A 15,764-nucleotide genomic window follows, 5' to 3' on the forward strand; every position below is an offset into this window, starting at 1 on the left:
TGAACGATTTTTCACATCTCCCTCACGGGTCACATTCTGAGACGGAGAATTGAAAGAATATTTTTGTTTTTGCTTTTCTTCATTTCAGATAAAAAAGAATTTAGTTTTTCTCAGTATGTACGTTTATAGTTATGTCTTTGAATAAAATAGAGACTATTGATGCAAAGGTGTGATTTTCACTATATGGATCCTTGCTAAGGAGCAATTAAATTTCAAAGTGACCGGGTCATGCTATTGGTCGAAAATAACATCACTACTTCTGGGAAGGGAGATGGTATGCATCGGCTGGCGTTAAAGCGATTTTGGAAATTTGCTAAACTTTTGCCAAATTATTTTTTTGATTTTCTTTATTTCTACTTAATAATTCCAAATTGATTTTATAATAGACTAAAAATACATAACTATATCACTTTCGAGCATGTTTTTCAATTTAATATTTCAAAAAAGTGAATATAAATAAAAGAAATGGCTGTTCAGTAGAAAACAATGATGCAATCTACTGATATTTAAGAGGGTATTGATGGCAAGAGAAATAATAGCAGAGCTATTTAGATTAAATTTTTATAAGATCTGATCGGTAATAAATGTAAATATTGAGACAATAGACAGTATTTCGTTTGGTTCTGTTGCAAATGCTGTAATACATAATGCATACAACTAAATAAATACTTTTTTTAATAATTCAAAATTGTTCAAATTAAAAATACTATTTACAATTCACCCAATTTTGTGATAATTTCGTTCAGAGTCTAAGTAATGAAAATAAAATTTAATATTGATATTATATAAACATTTATAGGAATCAAATAAATCTGGAGCACACGTGAAAACGAAATCTGTTGCTAAAACACCTGCCGATGCATACCTTCTCCCTTTCCACGCGTAGTGATGTCTTTTTCGAGCAGAAGTGCGATCCGGCCACTTTGAGATTTAATAGTTCGTTTCTTGCGACCATTGAAATGAGAATATTCAAAGTGCTTGCTCTTTGAGTGTATAATTTTTATTTTATTTTATATTATATTCATTTTATAACTCTATTGTGTAATTTTTATTTTATTTTATAACCGTCGTTGAATACCCGAACCAATTTTGTGTTTACGACTACTAAAGTTCAATTCCACAGCCTTATGATTTTAAACCCATTCCAGAAGATAAGAAACTGCTGAATCAGTACCCCCAGAGGTTTGATTTGTTAAGGGAACATGGAGGACTTTGTGACCCAACAGATTTAACGTGTATCAGTCACCATTTACTACAAGGGGAGACTTCGGCCTGCTGGGATCGGACCCACGACCTTTTGCTCATGGGCCGAGGGCCCTACAAATAGGCTATCCTGGCCCCTTTCCATTATATAGTATGAAAAATGAGTACGCTTAGTACGCTTTCTTTCAACACAATTTTTTTTATTATCTTCAAGCAGTGTTTAAGTTCTTTTGCTAAGCAAAATAAAAAGATTACATAATCTTCTTATACTCGAGACAAAGCTATAATTTGGAACTACATATCTTGGGAATAAAACGATCTCACAAATTAAACAATTATCATGGCTTTAGAAGGAGCAAATAACTTATTTAAAAAGTTATTAAATTTAAAAAAAAAAAATTTGGCAAGATTTGGCAAGATTTTTTCAGTTAGAAGAAAATTATTAAAATAATTTTCTTCTAACTAGAAATAATAACATTATTTTCAATATTTGCACATTTTTATGAGACCAGATAATACAGCTTTGGAGTAATTCTTTAATAAATTAGATCATAAATGCTTTTAATTTTCACAATTCACATTGACGCTTTGTGCCATTTTCAGAAATAGATTAGAGGCCAGAAGGTTTTGGCTAATGATAGGTTAAACGTGACCTAATAGTCAGGAATAACTTTCGCAAACTCACATCATTTATGAAAATAGTATTCGCCAAAAAAACTTTATTCCACGTGTTGACAAAGTCTTCGAAAAACAGCTTTAATGGAAGACGAGTAATTCAAATTTATTTAAAGAGTAGAGACACGTTTGTTTTACAATCCTCAAAAATGAATACACATTTTTCATATTATTAAAGGTTGGTAGATGTTAGCTTGTAGTATACATAGAAATAAGAACAAGTAACCGACGAAAAGCAAACTTATCAAGTGTTTATTAAATAAAATAGAGGTTTTCAAACTAATCATTTTACATTTGAGTCCAGGCTGTGCAATGTTGGAGAAACTCATCACTTATAATAATAATAAAAAAACACAATCTGGATCGAAACTTGGAAGGCTTTTCTTCAAATTAACATTTTGCGCCATTTTCATAAGGGTTAAAGAGGGCGTTGGATAAAGGTAGGCAAAACTTAGCATATTTGAATAATTGTTTTGAACTCAGAATCTTTGCAAAAACAGCATGTTATTCTCAAAAAAGCTTATTTTCATGAATGACTGTTTTGAAATCACAATCGTTACTAAAACAGCATATTATTCTCTGAAAAGTTCTATATCCATGAATAACAGTTTTAAACTTAGAGTCGTTTTAGAAACAGTATGTTATTCTCAAAAAAGTTTTATTTCCAAGAATAAATGTTTTAAACTCAGAATATTGATTTCTAAAAAGCTTCATTTCATATTGCCAAAGAGGCTTAGAAAAAAAAGCCTGTTGAGGATATTTTTTAAGACTCAGTGGTCTCCCACCAAGTTCTTGAACTAATATTTTAAAACATGCACTTAAATTATTTCGACTGTCTAATTGCTTTTTATTGAACTTTAAATTTTTTATTTGTGGAAATTTCTATAAAATAATGTTCAGAATAAAGAGTTTAAAATTAACTCTGTTAAATTAAGCTACATTAAAGCATATTCACACATTAAGTTTTTTAATTATGCATTTTTTAATATTTTTTTGCTGAAAATAAAAAAAAGAATCTCAAAAGTATTAAGAAATATGTTGAAATTTGCAAATGTTGGTGAACGTTTTCCAAAATACAAAGTTAGAAATTCAAACTTCTCATCATTTTATTGATACACTGAATACTAAAACAAACCATGCACCCTCATAGAGTCTGGACTTATTTGTCACTTTTTAAATATCCTTAAATGTCATAATTTGACATAGTTTACTCAAATTTGGAGGTATAGTTTTTAATTCTATTCCATTTAAATACCGTTACATCAGTAAACTTATTCTATAATTGAGAAGTTTAAGGTCAGAAAATTTCTTAATATGTACTTCTACGATTTTCAATTAAAAGTTCAATGAATGTTTCATTGAATATGTTTTAATTTTCATCTACAAATACAATTTAAATTTCACTTAGCATGTTCTTCTACCAAGCTTTGCAACTGAAAATTCATTCTAAATTTTATTAAGCATGTTTTTCCGCTAAGCTTCTTAATTGAATAATTCATTCAAATTTTCCCTTAGTATATTTTGTTTGCTAAGAATTTTCAATTGAAAATTCTATCAATTTAATTAACAAGTTCTAAGTTTGTCAAAGAAAATTGAATCACTATTGCAAAAACGATATATTTAAAAAGACACATAGAAATTCTGCCAAAAAATGCTATAAAATATTCAACAATTTTTAACGAACTTTATTTACCTTATTGTACAATTTTATATTGATATGAAATGAGTATTTACAATAGTTTTCCTTTTTTTTTTTTTTAAAAAAAAACAAGAATCCTACGCTGCTTTTAAGTAATGATAAGTCAAATGATTGCATGTCAATGTCTTGTAATGATAAGATGTTTCAATGATGATTATTCGTTATAAGGGTGAACATATACACAAATTTGATTTGATGGTGATTGTCATCAATACCCATGATGCATTCCATGATGTTCAATATGATGCTCATGATGTTTTTTCCTATAATAATACATAAAATTTATTTTTATTTTGCATAGAATTGTCATAAGATTAATAAGCAAGAAAAATATATTCGGCTTACAGCAGGTAATTTTGCCTCGAATTTTTTTATCAATTTAAATTTTGAAAATTAAAATATATTATTGATATTAAAACACATAAACATATTGATAACATTTAATAATTATGCTTATTTTCCTGTTAATAACTCCTTTTTATAAAGAGTTTTATAAATAATTGTTCAAAAGTTGCTTGAAGAATTTTTTATTAATAATTAATTGAATAACAAATATAAATATTTTGAATGTTTAAATGCAAATAATTAAAGCAGAATTTAATCAAAAAATCGATGAATCTTGCAATCGAAAGAAACATTTTAACGGGTTTTTATCCATAAGCTAACTTTAAAACTTGAATAACAAATTTTGATGTTTTTAAGAATTTTTTAAATTACTATCAATTTTCAAATATTATTTATATTAAAAATTTTATGAAACAATTATCAGTTTCATTGTTAAATTACTTTTACTTTAACAAAAATTTGAAAATAAAAGAAATAGTTGAATGAAATTTAAATTTATAAGTTTAAATTTTTTTTTAAAAAATTTGAATTCATACTGACTGTGGTTATTTCATAAAGCTATTTCATAATCAAAATTAGATTAAATATTTTGAATAAACGAAATAAATTGTCTTTTTTTTTATCATTACTTGGGTTTTAAATTACTTTCTAAGACAATTTTCTAATACGAGCTCACAATTATTACAACTTCTTTACCAGCACACAATTATTTTTACGGTCACTCTCTAAAACACTTTTTGCAGATCACTGACCGTAATCGAGAGGGGGGGGGAAGTGTTAACAGTATTTTTAAAAACAATATACAGATTATTTTTATTATCGACTATTTTTAGTTATTTTTAAATAATGTAATCTAAAGTTTCCTATTTCTCCTGCCTTAAAAATTTTAATTAGCAAATACGCTTCTTTTACATCCACCTTTATATTTAAAATAGTTTTTTTCACTTCGTCTAAAAATATAGCTCAAATATTAATATTTTTTTTAAAAATTTGAATTCCCATTAAACTTAAACTATTTTATAAATAAAGTTGAATTAAACATTTTGATTATAAAAAATAAATTATTCTTTTAACATTAATTAGGTTTTAAACTATTTTCTGTGACAACTTTCTATTCTTATTGGCCATACAATTACTTTTACAGTCAGTACCTGAAACACTTTTTGCAAATCACTATTCGTAATCCAGTCGTGAATATTTTTTAAAAGTATATTTAAAAATCACATATTGACTATTTTCGATAGTCACCCACCATTTTTAGTTATTCTCAAACAATTTATTCCATTATTTCCGATATCGTCTGCCTCAGAAATTCTTAAGCAACAAATACGCTTCTTTTACGTGCTCCTTCATATTTATAAATATTTAAAATAGTTTTTTTCAACGTCGTTCGAGAAATCAGGCTCGAATTTTTGCAGCATAGTACTAAATTGTTGTTCTAATGTTTTATGCATTAGAGATGTAAAATTGTATGAAAATTAACATTTACGTCGTTGCGACTAAGTAAAAATAATAACTAAAAAGAACAGTCCATAAACTTTAAGCTTTTTTCTAAATAGCACTCAAGTATATCATTTATATTCATCGAAGGCATCGGGGTTTTAAGTATAGGCATTATCTAAGCTAGTCTAGCTATTTCGTGAAAGATCTAGTAATTATTTGTTATATGTGAAAAGTCTAAGAGCTTAATACGTTTTTGCCTTTATTCTATTTATTATAGAGAAAAGATTTTTTTGTTTGTTTTTAGTATCGCCAGTAAGTAGTACTGCTTTTTCTTCTTCTATGATGGAAGATTATAAGATTTATTTACTTTAACATTCCATTTAAAGTTAGAGTTTCTTTATTACCAGGCCATTAAAGAGTGCTTAAGACTTCAAACTTTAGCAATTTCTTATTCGAAAGATCAGTATGCTATTTATTAAAATTTTTTCATCAATAGTGATCTTTCTCAGAAATTTATTTTATAGCAAACTATGATAAGAAGAATAAATAGCTATTGTTATTAATTTTCAACCTGATACACAAATTTAGTGAATTTCTTCATTTTATATTTCAATTTATTTAATAGATTGGATAAATGAAAATTATTTTAAATTATATAGCAATATAATTTTTTTAAAAATATTTAACTTTAAATTTTTTAAAATGCTTTATAAGAATTGTAATTTGTCCAAAAGAAAATAGTTTAAGATAATATCATTAATCGGGTTTAGACAAAAATTTAAATCTTTCATTAATGATAATAATATTAAAGAAAAACTACTTTCTGAGCATTAAGAATAAATTATCAAAAAAAGCTGTGTTGCAAATGAAAGTAATTTATGTTTCAAATATTTCAATTTTCAAACATCAACTTTTTGAAATGAATCTACCACTGTACTTACATATTTTTTTCAGTGACATGAAATCCAATAAAGTAACAATTTCAAATAAAATATTTGTTTATAATAATGTACATGGTCTCTAATAATGTTTCCGAACAATTATAATGAATGTCTCTAGTAATTTTCTCGAACAATGGTAAGAGATGTCTCTAATAATGATCTCTAATTTGTCTCTAGCACTTAGCATTAAGAATAAATTATCAAGAAAAATTGTGATGCAAATAAAGGTTTCAAAGTTGAATAAAATTTATGCTTCAAATATTTTAATTTTCAAACATCAACTTTTAGAAATGAATCTACCACTGTACTTACATATTTTTTTTAGTGACATGAAATCCAATAAAGTAACAATTTCAAATAAAATATTTGTTTATAATAATGTACATGGTTTCTAATAATGTTTCCTAACAATGACAATGAATGATTCTAATAATGCTATCGAACAATGGTGATACATATCTCTAATAAGGATCTCTAACTTCGTCTCTAGCACTTCGTTTTACTCTAAATTTATGTTTTAATTCTGTTCATCCTCACTTATAACACACAATTATTCTTTATTATTAGAAGTTATTGCTTTTGCCATGAATGTTTTGTTTTTTTATTGAAATATAGTTGATGACATTCATATAAATGACCTATTGAAATTTAATATTATGATAGGGGGGGGGGATCTTTTCTTGTTAAAAAATGTAAGTGCTAAAAATAGCATAATAAGTATTTATAAGGTTCCAATAAATTTTTTATTAATAATTAATTTACAAACTAGAAGCATTAAATTTCATCATTTAATACACAATAGAAATTTGTGCATAAATTAACAATAGTTAGATCCCTTAAAATATTATAAGTATACAAATTAGTATCTAAATGATATCATAGAGTTCATGAGTTTGATACATTTTTTTGAATATTGTATACACCGTAAACATAGTTATGAAAGCTATGCTATCTTTGAGAAAAATAACATTAAACTCGATTTAACAGAGAATGATTTCTATTTTAACGCTAATAAGCCGATTTAGATTTTCGTTTAGGATAACGGTTATGTTACATCAATGTAACGCAATGACATACAAAAATTTTAATTTTGATAGCAATGTTGGATCGTGGATTTTTGAGATTGATAAAATTTATGTGCACCCTTAGTACATCATTAGCATAAGTATAAAAGCTAATATTATTTTTTGACTGAACTTTTACTATTTTAACGTTAATGAGCCTCTTTAGATTTCAAATTTGGTATGAAGTATAAAATAAAAGTTTTCAGCAACGGCGTGGGTTTAATGAGCTTGATGAATTAATCTGTGAATCTGTGTGAACGTCTGTATAGAACGCAAGCATAATGTTAAAGGCTTCGTTTTCTTTGACAGAACAAAGAACTATTTCCATTTTTACGTTAATTAACTCTTTTTTTCATTTAAGATAACGTCGATTTATGACACATAAAATAAAATTTTTTGACATCTGCACTATTTTTTTTAAAAGAAAAAGAAAATAAATGACAGCTTCTAAAAAATATTAGATAATTTAGACTTACTCCACCATGACAGGAACAGGGAGAGGAAGAGGTACCACCAACAACTTCTTCTTTTTCAGGGCAAGTTTGGCGAGCCATAAAGCCTTCATAATCTTCTTCTTATCAACTGCTAATGCCTGGGATTTTTCTACACTCAAGGGACTCAAGAGCAAGCAAAGAAGCATAAGGCATGTGATAACTCGAGAATGCATGGCGATTATTATTTGGCTAGAACGGCTTTTTTACGCCTAAAATGTATGAATACAATGTGTTTAAAAATATTTTGAATAAAATATTTATCAGAATAAAATTTTTTAATCAATTAAATTTAACAGTGAAGTTACATAAGGAAAGGAAATAACTAACGGAATTAAATTGCTGTTTCATGAATTGCATTTAACATTATTACATAAGAAAGAAATATTTCACGGAATTTTAATTGTTGCGTCATAAATGGCAATCAACATCATTGTGTAAGAAAGAAATTGTTAACTGAATTAAATTGTTGTTTCATTAATTATATTTAGGATTATTATAAAAGTGATATAAGTGAAAGAAATACAACACAGAAGTAAATTGTTGTTTGATTAATCGCAATTAGCATTATTATAAAAGAAAGAAATATTTATCAGAATTAAATTGTCGTTTTGTGAAATGCAATTAACATTGCTATTTAAGAAAGAAATATTTACCAGAATTAGATTCTTGCTTCATGAATACTATTTAACATTATTACATTAAAAAGATATATTTCATAGAAATTGATTGTTGTTTTATGAATTGCAATTAACTTTATTACATGAGAAAGATATATTTAACAAAAAAAAATTGTTGTTTCATGAATTACATTTTACAGTGTTATGCAAATGCAATGTTATATAAATATAAGAAATTTTTTGAAGGATTAAATTATTGTTTCATGAATTGCAATTGACATTATTATAAGAGAAAGAAATATTTAACAGAAGTAAATTGTAGTTTTATGAAATGCAATCAACATTACTATTTAAAAAAGAAATATTGAACAGGATCAAATTGTTGTTTCATGAATTGCATTTTATATTTTTACAAAAAAAAGAAAGAAATATTTCACAGAATTTAGTTATTGTTTTATGAATTTCAGTTAACATTATTACACAAAAAAGAAATACTTAACATAATTAAACTTTTGTTTCAAAAATTACATTTAAGAGTGCCATGTTATATAATTGAAGGAAATACTTAACAGAATTACATTTTTGTTATAATGAATTGCATTTAGTACTATTTAAATTTATAAAAAAATTGAAATATTTTAGAAATGTATAGATAAAAATTATATGAAACTATAGGCACAATTTTTAAACATTGCTTTTGAAAATATGAAAAGATAATGTGTATATTTGCACACTTTGAGAAATTGAAGTATTCAAAACCATTCCAGTTCATTGCTATCAGTTTAGTAGGAAAAACAGAATAACCTTCCACTTAACACTGACTTCATCGCTCCTCCAAATAATAGCAAATGTTTCACAAGCGAGAAGGAATTGGCTTTTTATTTTATCCATAACTGGATTAAAATATGAAAGAAAATGAATGAGATTGGATGAAAATTGATTGAGATAATATTTCCGTTTCCTTTATTTCTTGAAAAAATGGTTCATGTTAGTTTTGAAACTTAATGTATAAACCATTTTACAAGTTTATTTAAATTTTGGAAATGCATTTTAAACTTTTCCCTGAGCATTTTCGTGTAAAATGCAGCACACTGAAATATTTCATTCTGAATTAAAAGTCATAAACAGTAGGTGTTGAAAGTAATAAAATGATTAAAATTTGACTGTATGAATATCTAATAAAGAGCATTAAATGTAATATAATAATATGATATCTAATACTAAAATATATAATAATACACTGTAAAAAATTCTGGCACAATGTACTGGGACCCTGAGTGCAGAATCCGTAAGATTCCTTTTTGCCGTAAAACTTTATATCGTAATATTTACAGTAAGTGAGTCAGTGGTTTTGCAGTCAATATTATTGTAAAAATTACGATATATCAGATTTTTGTTTTTTAAAATGTTATTGTGAAGAGGAATTTTACGATAAAAAGTACTGTTGCCTAAGTGCTGGCCCTTTTCTCTGTATTTTAAGACAGATATTTTTACAGTGAAGGAACCACATTGTATCAATATTATTTTAAAACTGGAAAAATACTGTAACTTGCTTTAAATTTGCTAAAATTTTGAGTTAGTTTAAATTAATAAGTATTTATAGCACAACTTTAAGGATTTTAACTAGCGTTTATTGTTGAATGAACAGGGGAATTTATCCTATAACTCGCTTAACTGCCGATAAGGTCTTACTCGTGATTTTTCAATACTGTTTTTTATACTGCTAAGCAAATTAAAGAAACAGAGTAGATTTTCCCAAGGAATCGCTACTTTGAAGACTTTGGAAAACTAACCTATAACTCGCCTAACTGCCTATAAGGTCATACTCGTGATTTTTGAATGCTGTTTTGTATACTGCTGAGCAAATTAAAGAAACAGAAAAGATTTTCCTAAGGAATCGACCTTTTTATTACTAAAACTATTAAAACAAACGAAATCTGAAATGGTTTTAGAATTCCTTTAAACATTGAAATGCTCCTAAAATTTACGGAGACGGGGAAATTTTCAGATATCGTAATAACCGAATCTCCGCAAGTTGCCGAGATTATTTATTAGGCCTATTGCAATGAGCTTTGTAGGCACATCGCAAAGTGACTACCGCAGTCTGTGAGTAATCAAATTTTAAATTTTTTTTCTACGACGTATATTATGAAAGTAAAAAAATAATAAAAATGAAAAAAAAAATAGTAAAAAAAAGCTTTTTAAAAACGTAAACTTTAATGATATTAGAATAAAAAAATGTTGTGCATTTATATTTACTAAAGTATTCGTTTGTTCAAATTAATTGTAAATTAAAACAAACAAGTCTTTTTTCCTGACACTGCATAAATTTACTTTTGATTTAGACTTGAAAATAATAAAATATTTCTATTACAATCCAAATGGCTATAATAAAGTTAAGTAAGCATTTTTCTGAACTAAGACTAACACGTTTCAACTTTACTTGTTGCGATTAAAATTGAATTTTTCTGGTATCTTTTTCACGGTCTGACATGGTTGGCTATAATGTCAGTTTCGTTTGACGTAGTACTTTTCTAGCATGTGAGTGAAACTAATGCTTACTGAATATAGATTTGTTATTCTTAATATAATGAAATTTATTTAATAAATTTTCTAAATTGAAACAAATGAAATCTGAAATATTTTTTGCTTTTGAACATTGGAACGAACCTTCGAACATTGAAACATTCTTAAATTTACAGACGCGGGAAAGTTTTCAGAGATCGTGATTACCAAATTTTGCAAACTGCTGGCGTCATTTAATAGGCTTATTGCATAGAATAAAATTTAAATAAAAATGACTAAGAAAAATAAAATTTTTTTGAATTTGTTAAAGTGTTATAAATAGTTTCAAAATGTTTTTAAAGTGAGCTTAATCCATACGGTTTATTTACTGTAAAGTAATAGTAGCTCTTCTAAAAAACCTTACCTGTTGTAGATGAACAAGAACTCACTGAATGTTGTGGTATTATTCAGCTGTGTACTGCTTATATACTGAGATAAAGTAACACTGCCCCACTCGAGATACTAACTATAAATTGCTGAGGGGGGTTTGATTTGTTCCTCTTCCTGATTTATTTGTTATCCAATAAGAATAAAGCTCCAAAATGCTATTTCCGAACAAAATTTCGCAAACGATAATTGCTGCATTTCTATTCTTTGCCATCTTAAATGTTCTTTCTGATATATTTAGAATGTTCTGCGAACCTCCTGTAGATTTTGGTATTTGAAAGTTCTATTTCTTATAAGAACTTTCGTTTGTTTAGCCTAGGGATATGTCAGGAGGTCCGTCATATAGTTAGGAATGGATTAATTGCAGACGAAGTGCGAATTAGATTCCACGCCTCAATAAGCAGGTTAAGTAAAATGTCTGCTTTTTTTTTCTTCTCAGCTTTTTGATTAAGAGTTAAAAAAGTAAAAGTACTGTTCGCGAAGTGTCGGAACCTAAATATAGTTTTCTGAAGAGTAAATTATAACCGGAATAATGTTTGCTCAGCATTTCAGTGACTTTGTCTTAGAATGGATAACAGACAGACAAGGTCCGTTTTGAGAGGAAGCGGATTTTAGGCATTGAGGAGTCTGAATGAAGGAGTAATATTATTATTATTAATAAAAACAATCTTATCCTTTTTTGTCATCTGATATACACTGAAAATGTATCTAAATTTGTGATTTGCAGCCTTTTTATTTGACTGCATAGTCAAAGAAATCAAAGTGTTCCAAAAGAAGAAAGTGTTTTTGGTTAATGTTTTGGCTGTTTCCTCATGTTATTGTTAAAACTTAATTTATTAAACGGAAGAAAAAAATTATCACATCTACCTCGTCTTAAGTCTAGCAAAAGAAGACTTTTTTTTCGGAAAAATTAATACCAAGATTTTTTATGATTTTTTTCTTTGTTACTTTACTTTAAATGAAACCCAAAAACTCCTCAACTCTCTTTTGTACGCTTTTCCTTTTTTTTTTTGGTTGAGAAAAATGAGGATGGTTTGATTTTTTATTGAATTGAATTTTTTCCAGACTAATAAGACATTGTTTTCTATGTATTTTTTAAAGTTGAATTGAAAGAGTTTCAAGACGATCGGACTAATAGTTATTCTGAAAAATAAACTTGTTCAAATTTTCTTAGCTTTGTATAAATATGTAATTTATTTACACGTAATGTAGAAATTATTTGGGCAATATTTACATAAATATAGAGATTATTTTTTGAATGTATGATGCAGGATGTTTAGTCCAGAAAAAAGGTGTTTTTTGGAAAGATTATTACCCAGAATATTTTTTGACAGAAACCTTTGTTATGCAATAGATATAAATGATTATTGAAAATCCTCCTATTCTCTTCTGAACGCTTGCTCCATTTTTGAGGGAAAGGGGAAGGATTTGATAGGAAACATTGAATTTTTTTTAAACAGACAAGTTAGACTTTGATTTTTCTATACCGTCAAGCTGAATAGAATAAGACCAATATTGAGACAAATGGATTCATAATTTAAAAGTTATAAGGGTTTTAGGTATAAAAAGTACAGATTTGTATTTGTGCCTATTTACGCAACTGATATGCTACATAAGCAAGTGAGGCATTGTTTCTTAAGTATTTTTTGCATTGAACCAAATGTGATTATGCATGAGTTAATAGATGAATAGTTCAATAGTTTTATATAACGTACTATTTTTTACATAATTTATGTACACTTTTTACATTGCTATCTCAATGTGTAAGGTATATTTTCAATGTACATTTAATTCTAAATTGAATGAAACCAATCCAAATAAAACTACCAGCTTAAAAGTTAGAAAGGTTTTATGAATAAAAAGTATTAATTTAGTATTTGCAGATGTTTAAGCATCTTATCTTATATATCGTATCTTATATTGCCCATAAAAGGCAAGAAAGGTATTGTTTTAAATACATTTTTTCCCTTAATTGAATGAGACCAAATACGAATTAACAGAACTAATAAGTGTAAAACTCAAAATGAGTTTTCTTTTGTATGGAAAGTACTGTTCTTGAATTAAACTTTTTTATGGAGTAAATCTTATAACTTCAAAACTATAAATTCAATCTCACCCAATTCAGCATAAAAATTTCATCAAAAAAAGTATTTCAAAAGTTTAGCTAGTGTCTAGATAGCAAAAGTAAAATGTGTATATAAGTCAAGTCAAAAATAGTACTTTTTAGATATAAAAACGTTTGTAACTTTCAAACTATTTCCCATTTTTTGACTCTTGCATAGTTTAATTCGATTCAGTGTGAAAAAATACTTATGTTTCGGAAAAAATGTTTCATTTGTCTGTTTAGAAGAAATTTAATTTTCCTCTTCAACTTATCCCCGATTTCTTCTTCAAAAAAAAATAAATAAAAGGAAACATATAAAAGAGAGTAGGGGAGTTTTCAAGTATAACTTATAGCAACATAATAAATGTTTTTTTTGTCAAAAATTAGCTTGGGTATTAATTTTTTCCGAAAAAAGCAACTTTTTCTCTGCTATAATTACTGGACTACTAGAAATAATTTTCATTAAAGATTTTACATAAAAACATGATTACGACATTATTAATTAAAGTAGTACAAATGTTAATTAAAGTGTAGTACTATTATCTGGCATTTTTAAGACCACTATCTCCTGTATTGTCAGTGTTAAATGGACTAAGTATTTTGGTTTTTGATGGTTTTATAAGAAAAATTATTATACTGTTTATGAAAGATTGCAAGTATTGTGCCTTAACAACATATATTTCGTCTTTTTCAATTAACTCAAGGAAAGTAAATTGGGTATTATAATTGGATATACAAATACAATTGAAGTGTCAAAATATTTGTGTAATACGAAGGGAAAGGGAGTATAGTTTCCATCTTTACAAAGGCCGTTGAATTATATATACGCTACCGGCAAAGTGAGAAATCTGGCATCTAATTATAGTGCCGAAAATCGACTAGAAAAATATGTAGTGATTAAACATATAACACATTAAACATATTGCACATCGTATACAATGCCAAATAACAAATCTGTAAAATAAAGAAATGGGACTATTTCATACTTTTAATTAGAACGATCATGATTTGTTAGTGTTAGTTGAATGTAATTCTTTAATAAAAAAGGCCTACATTTCTAATCGTCATGACTTATAAATAATTGCCGGAATAATAATCCAGCAAAGATATGTGGGCCATCATTCGGTATACACTTGAGTCGTATTCCCGACACATTTTTTTTTTTTTTTAAATAGAAGGGCCATTTCTCGGTATATAACCCTAGCATGGTATTCCTTACATTGATATTTTAAGGTAAAGGGTCATTTCTCGGTATGCTTTTGCATGGTATTGTCTATACCGCTTTTTTTTCCTAATCTATTATTAATACTAATCAAATAAGCTGGTTATAGTAAAGTCCTAGTATAAGTTTAGGTCCTAAAACTAAAAATAAGTAGAATAATGTAATGAGTAGTATCTTATAAAATAAGTAGTATATTATAAAATAAGTAGTATATTATAATACAGTAATTTAATTAATTTTTATAGGTATAGTATAAGTATAGTAATTTAAGAAATTCTCAACATTTGAAGTTAATTTTTACAATGGAATGAAAGTTCAATGTAAGTTTTCATTTTAGAAAACTGAAGAGAACGAACGTTTGCTTATTTTTATTGTACTCCTGTTCTGAGCACTGAAAAAAAAATCAGCAGTTTTTGAATTTATATTCCTCATAAATAATAAAGTAGATTATTCAGATTTTTTTACATGTTACATTATATTTGAAACAAATTTTAGTTTTTTTTGTTAAAATCATTTTACAACTTATTTCAAAAATTTAACACATGTAAAAAATATTGCGACCAATTGCCCTATCATTCAGGAGGTTTTGAAACAGTACAAAAGTGTACTAAAAAAAGATATTAAATAAGACAAGGATTTAATCAAGTTTTAGATATTGTGTAAAATTTCCAGAAAGGAAAGATTTAATAGTTTTTATAATCGAGGAAACGAAACTATGAAGCTTACAAGGAATTCAAAAACAGAGGTAAAAAAAATCGATATAAAGTACACTGTTATAATTTTCATTCTAAAATTAAGGTAAATTAACCGGCAACAGTTGATTTATCCAATTGACCGTAAAAGTAATGGTAAAGAAATTTTATTTGACAGGTTTTGAAGCCGTTTACATCTAGTATGGTTATAAAATCATGAATACAAAAATATATGGTTTTTTAACTATTAAAAACTAACATGGTTTCAAAACAGAAATTTAGCTGTACATAGGATCTAAGCTTTTTGTTAGGA

The 15,764-nt window shown here is 26.7% G+C and overlaps 1 long non-coding RNA gene across 1 annotated transcript; it reads right to left on the reverse strand.

Annotated features, from left to right (window-relative positions):
• Positions 1-3,444: 3,444 nt before the first annotated feature.
• On the reverse strand, positions 3,445-11,757 carry LOC122269383 (uncharacterized). The gene is made up of 3 exons (XR_006225154.3): positions 11,411-11,757; positions 7,847-8,073; positions 3,445-3,840 (listed from the first exon to the last, which is right to left on the reverse strand). It is a non-coding gene; the product is annotated as an uncharacterized LOC122269383 (long non-coding RNA).
• Between the last annotated feature and the right edge of the window lie 4,007 nt (positions 11,758-15,764).

The sequence above is a fragment of the Parasteatoda tepidariorum genome, chromosome 2 (assembly GCF_982258835.1).
Source record: "Parasteatoda tepidariorum strain Cologne lab strain chromosome 2, Ptep-v5.0, whole genome shotgun sequence".
NCBI lineage: Eukaryota > Metazoa > Arthropoda > Arachnida > Araneae > Theridiidae > Parasteatoda > Parasteatoda tepidariorum.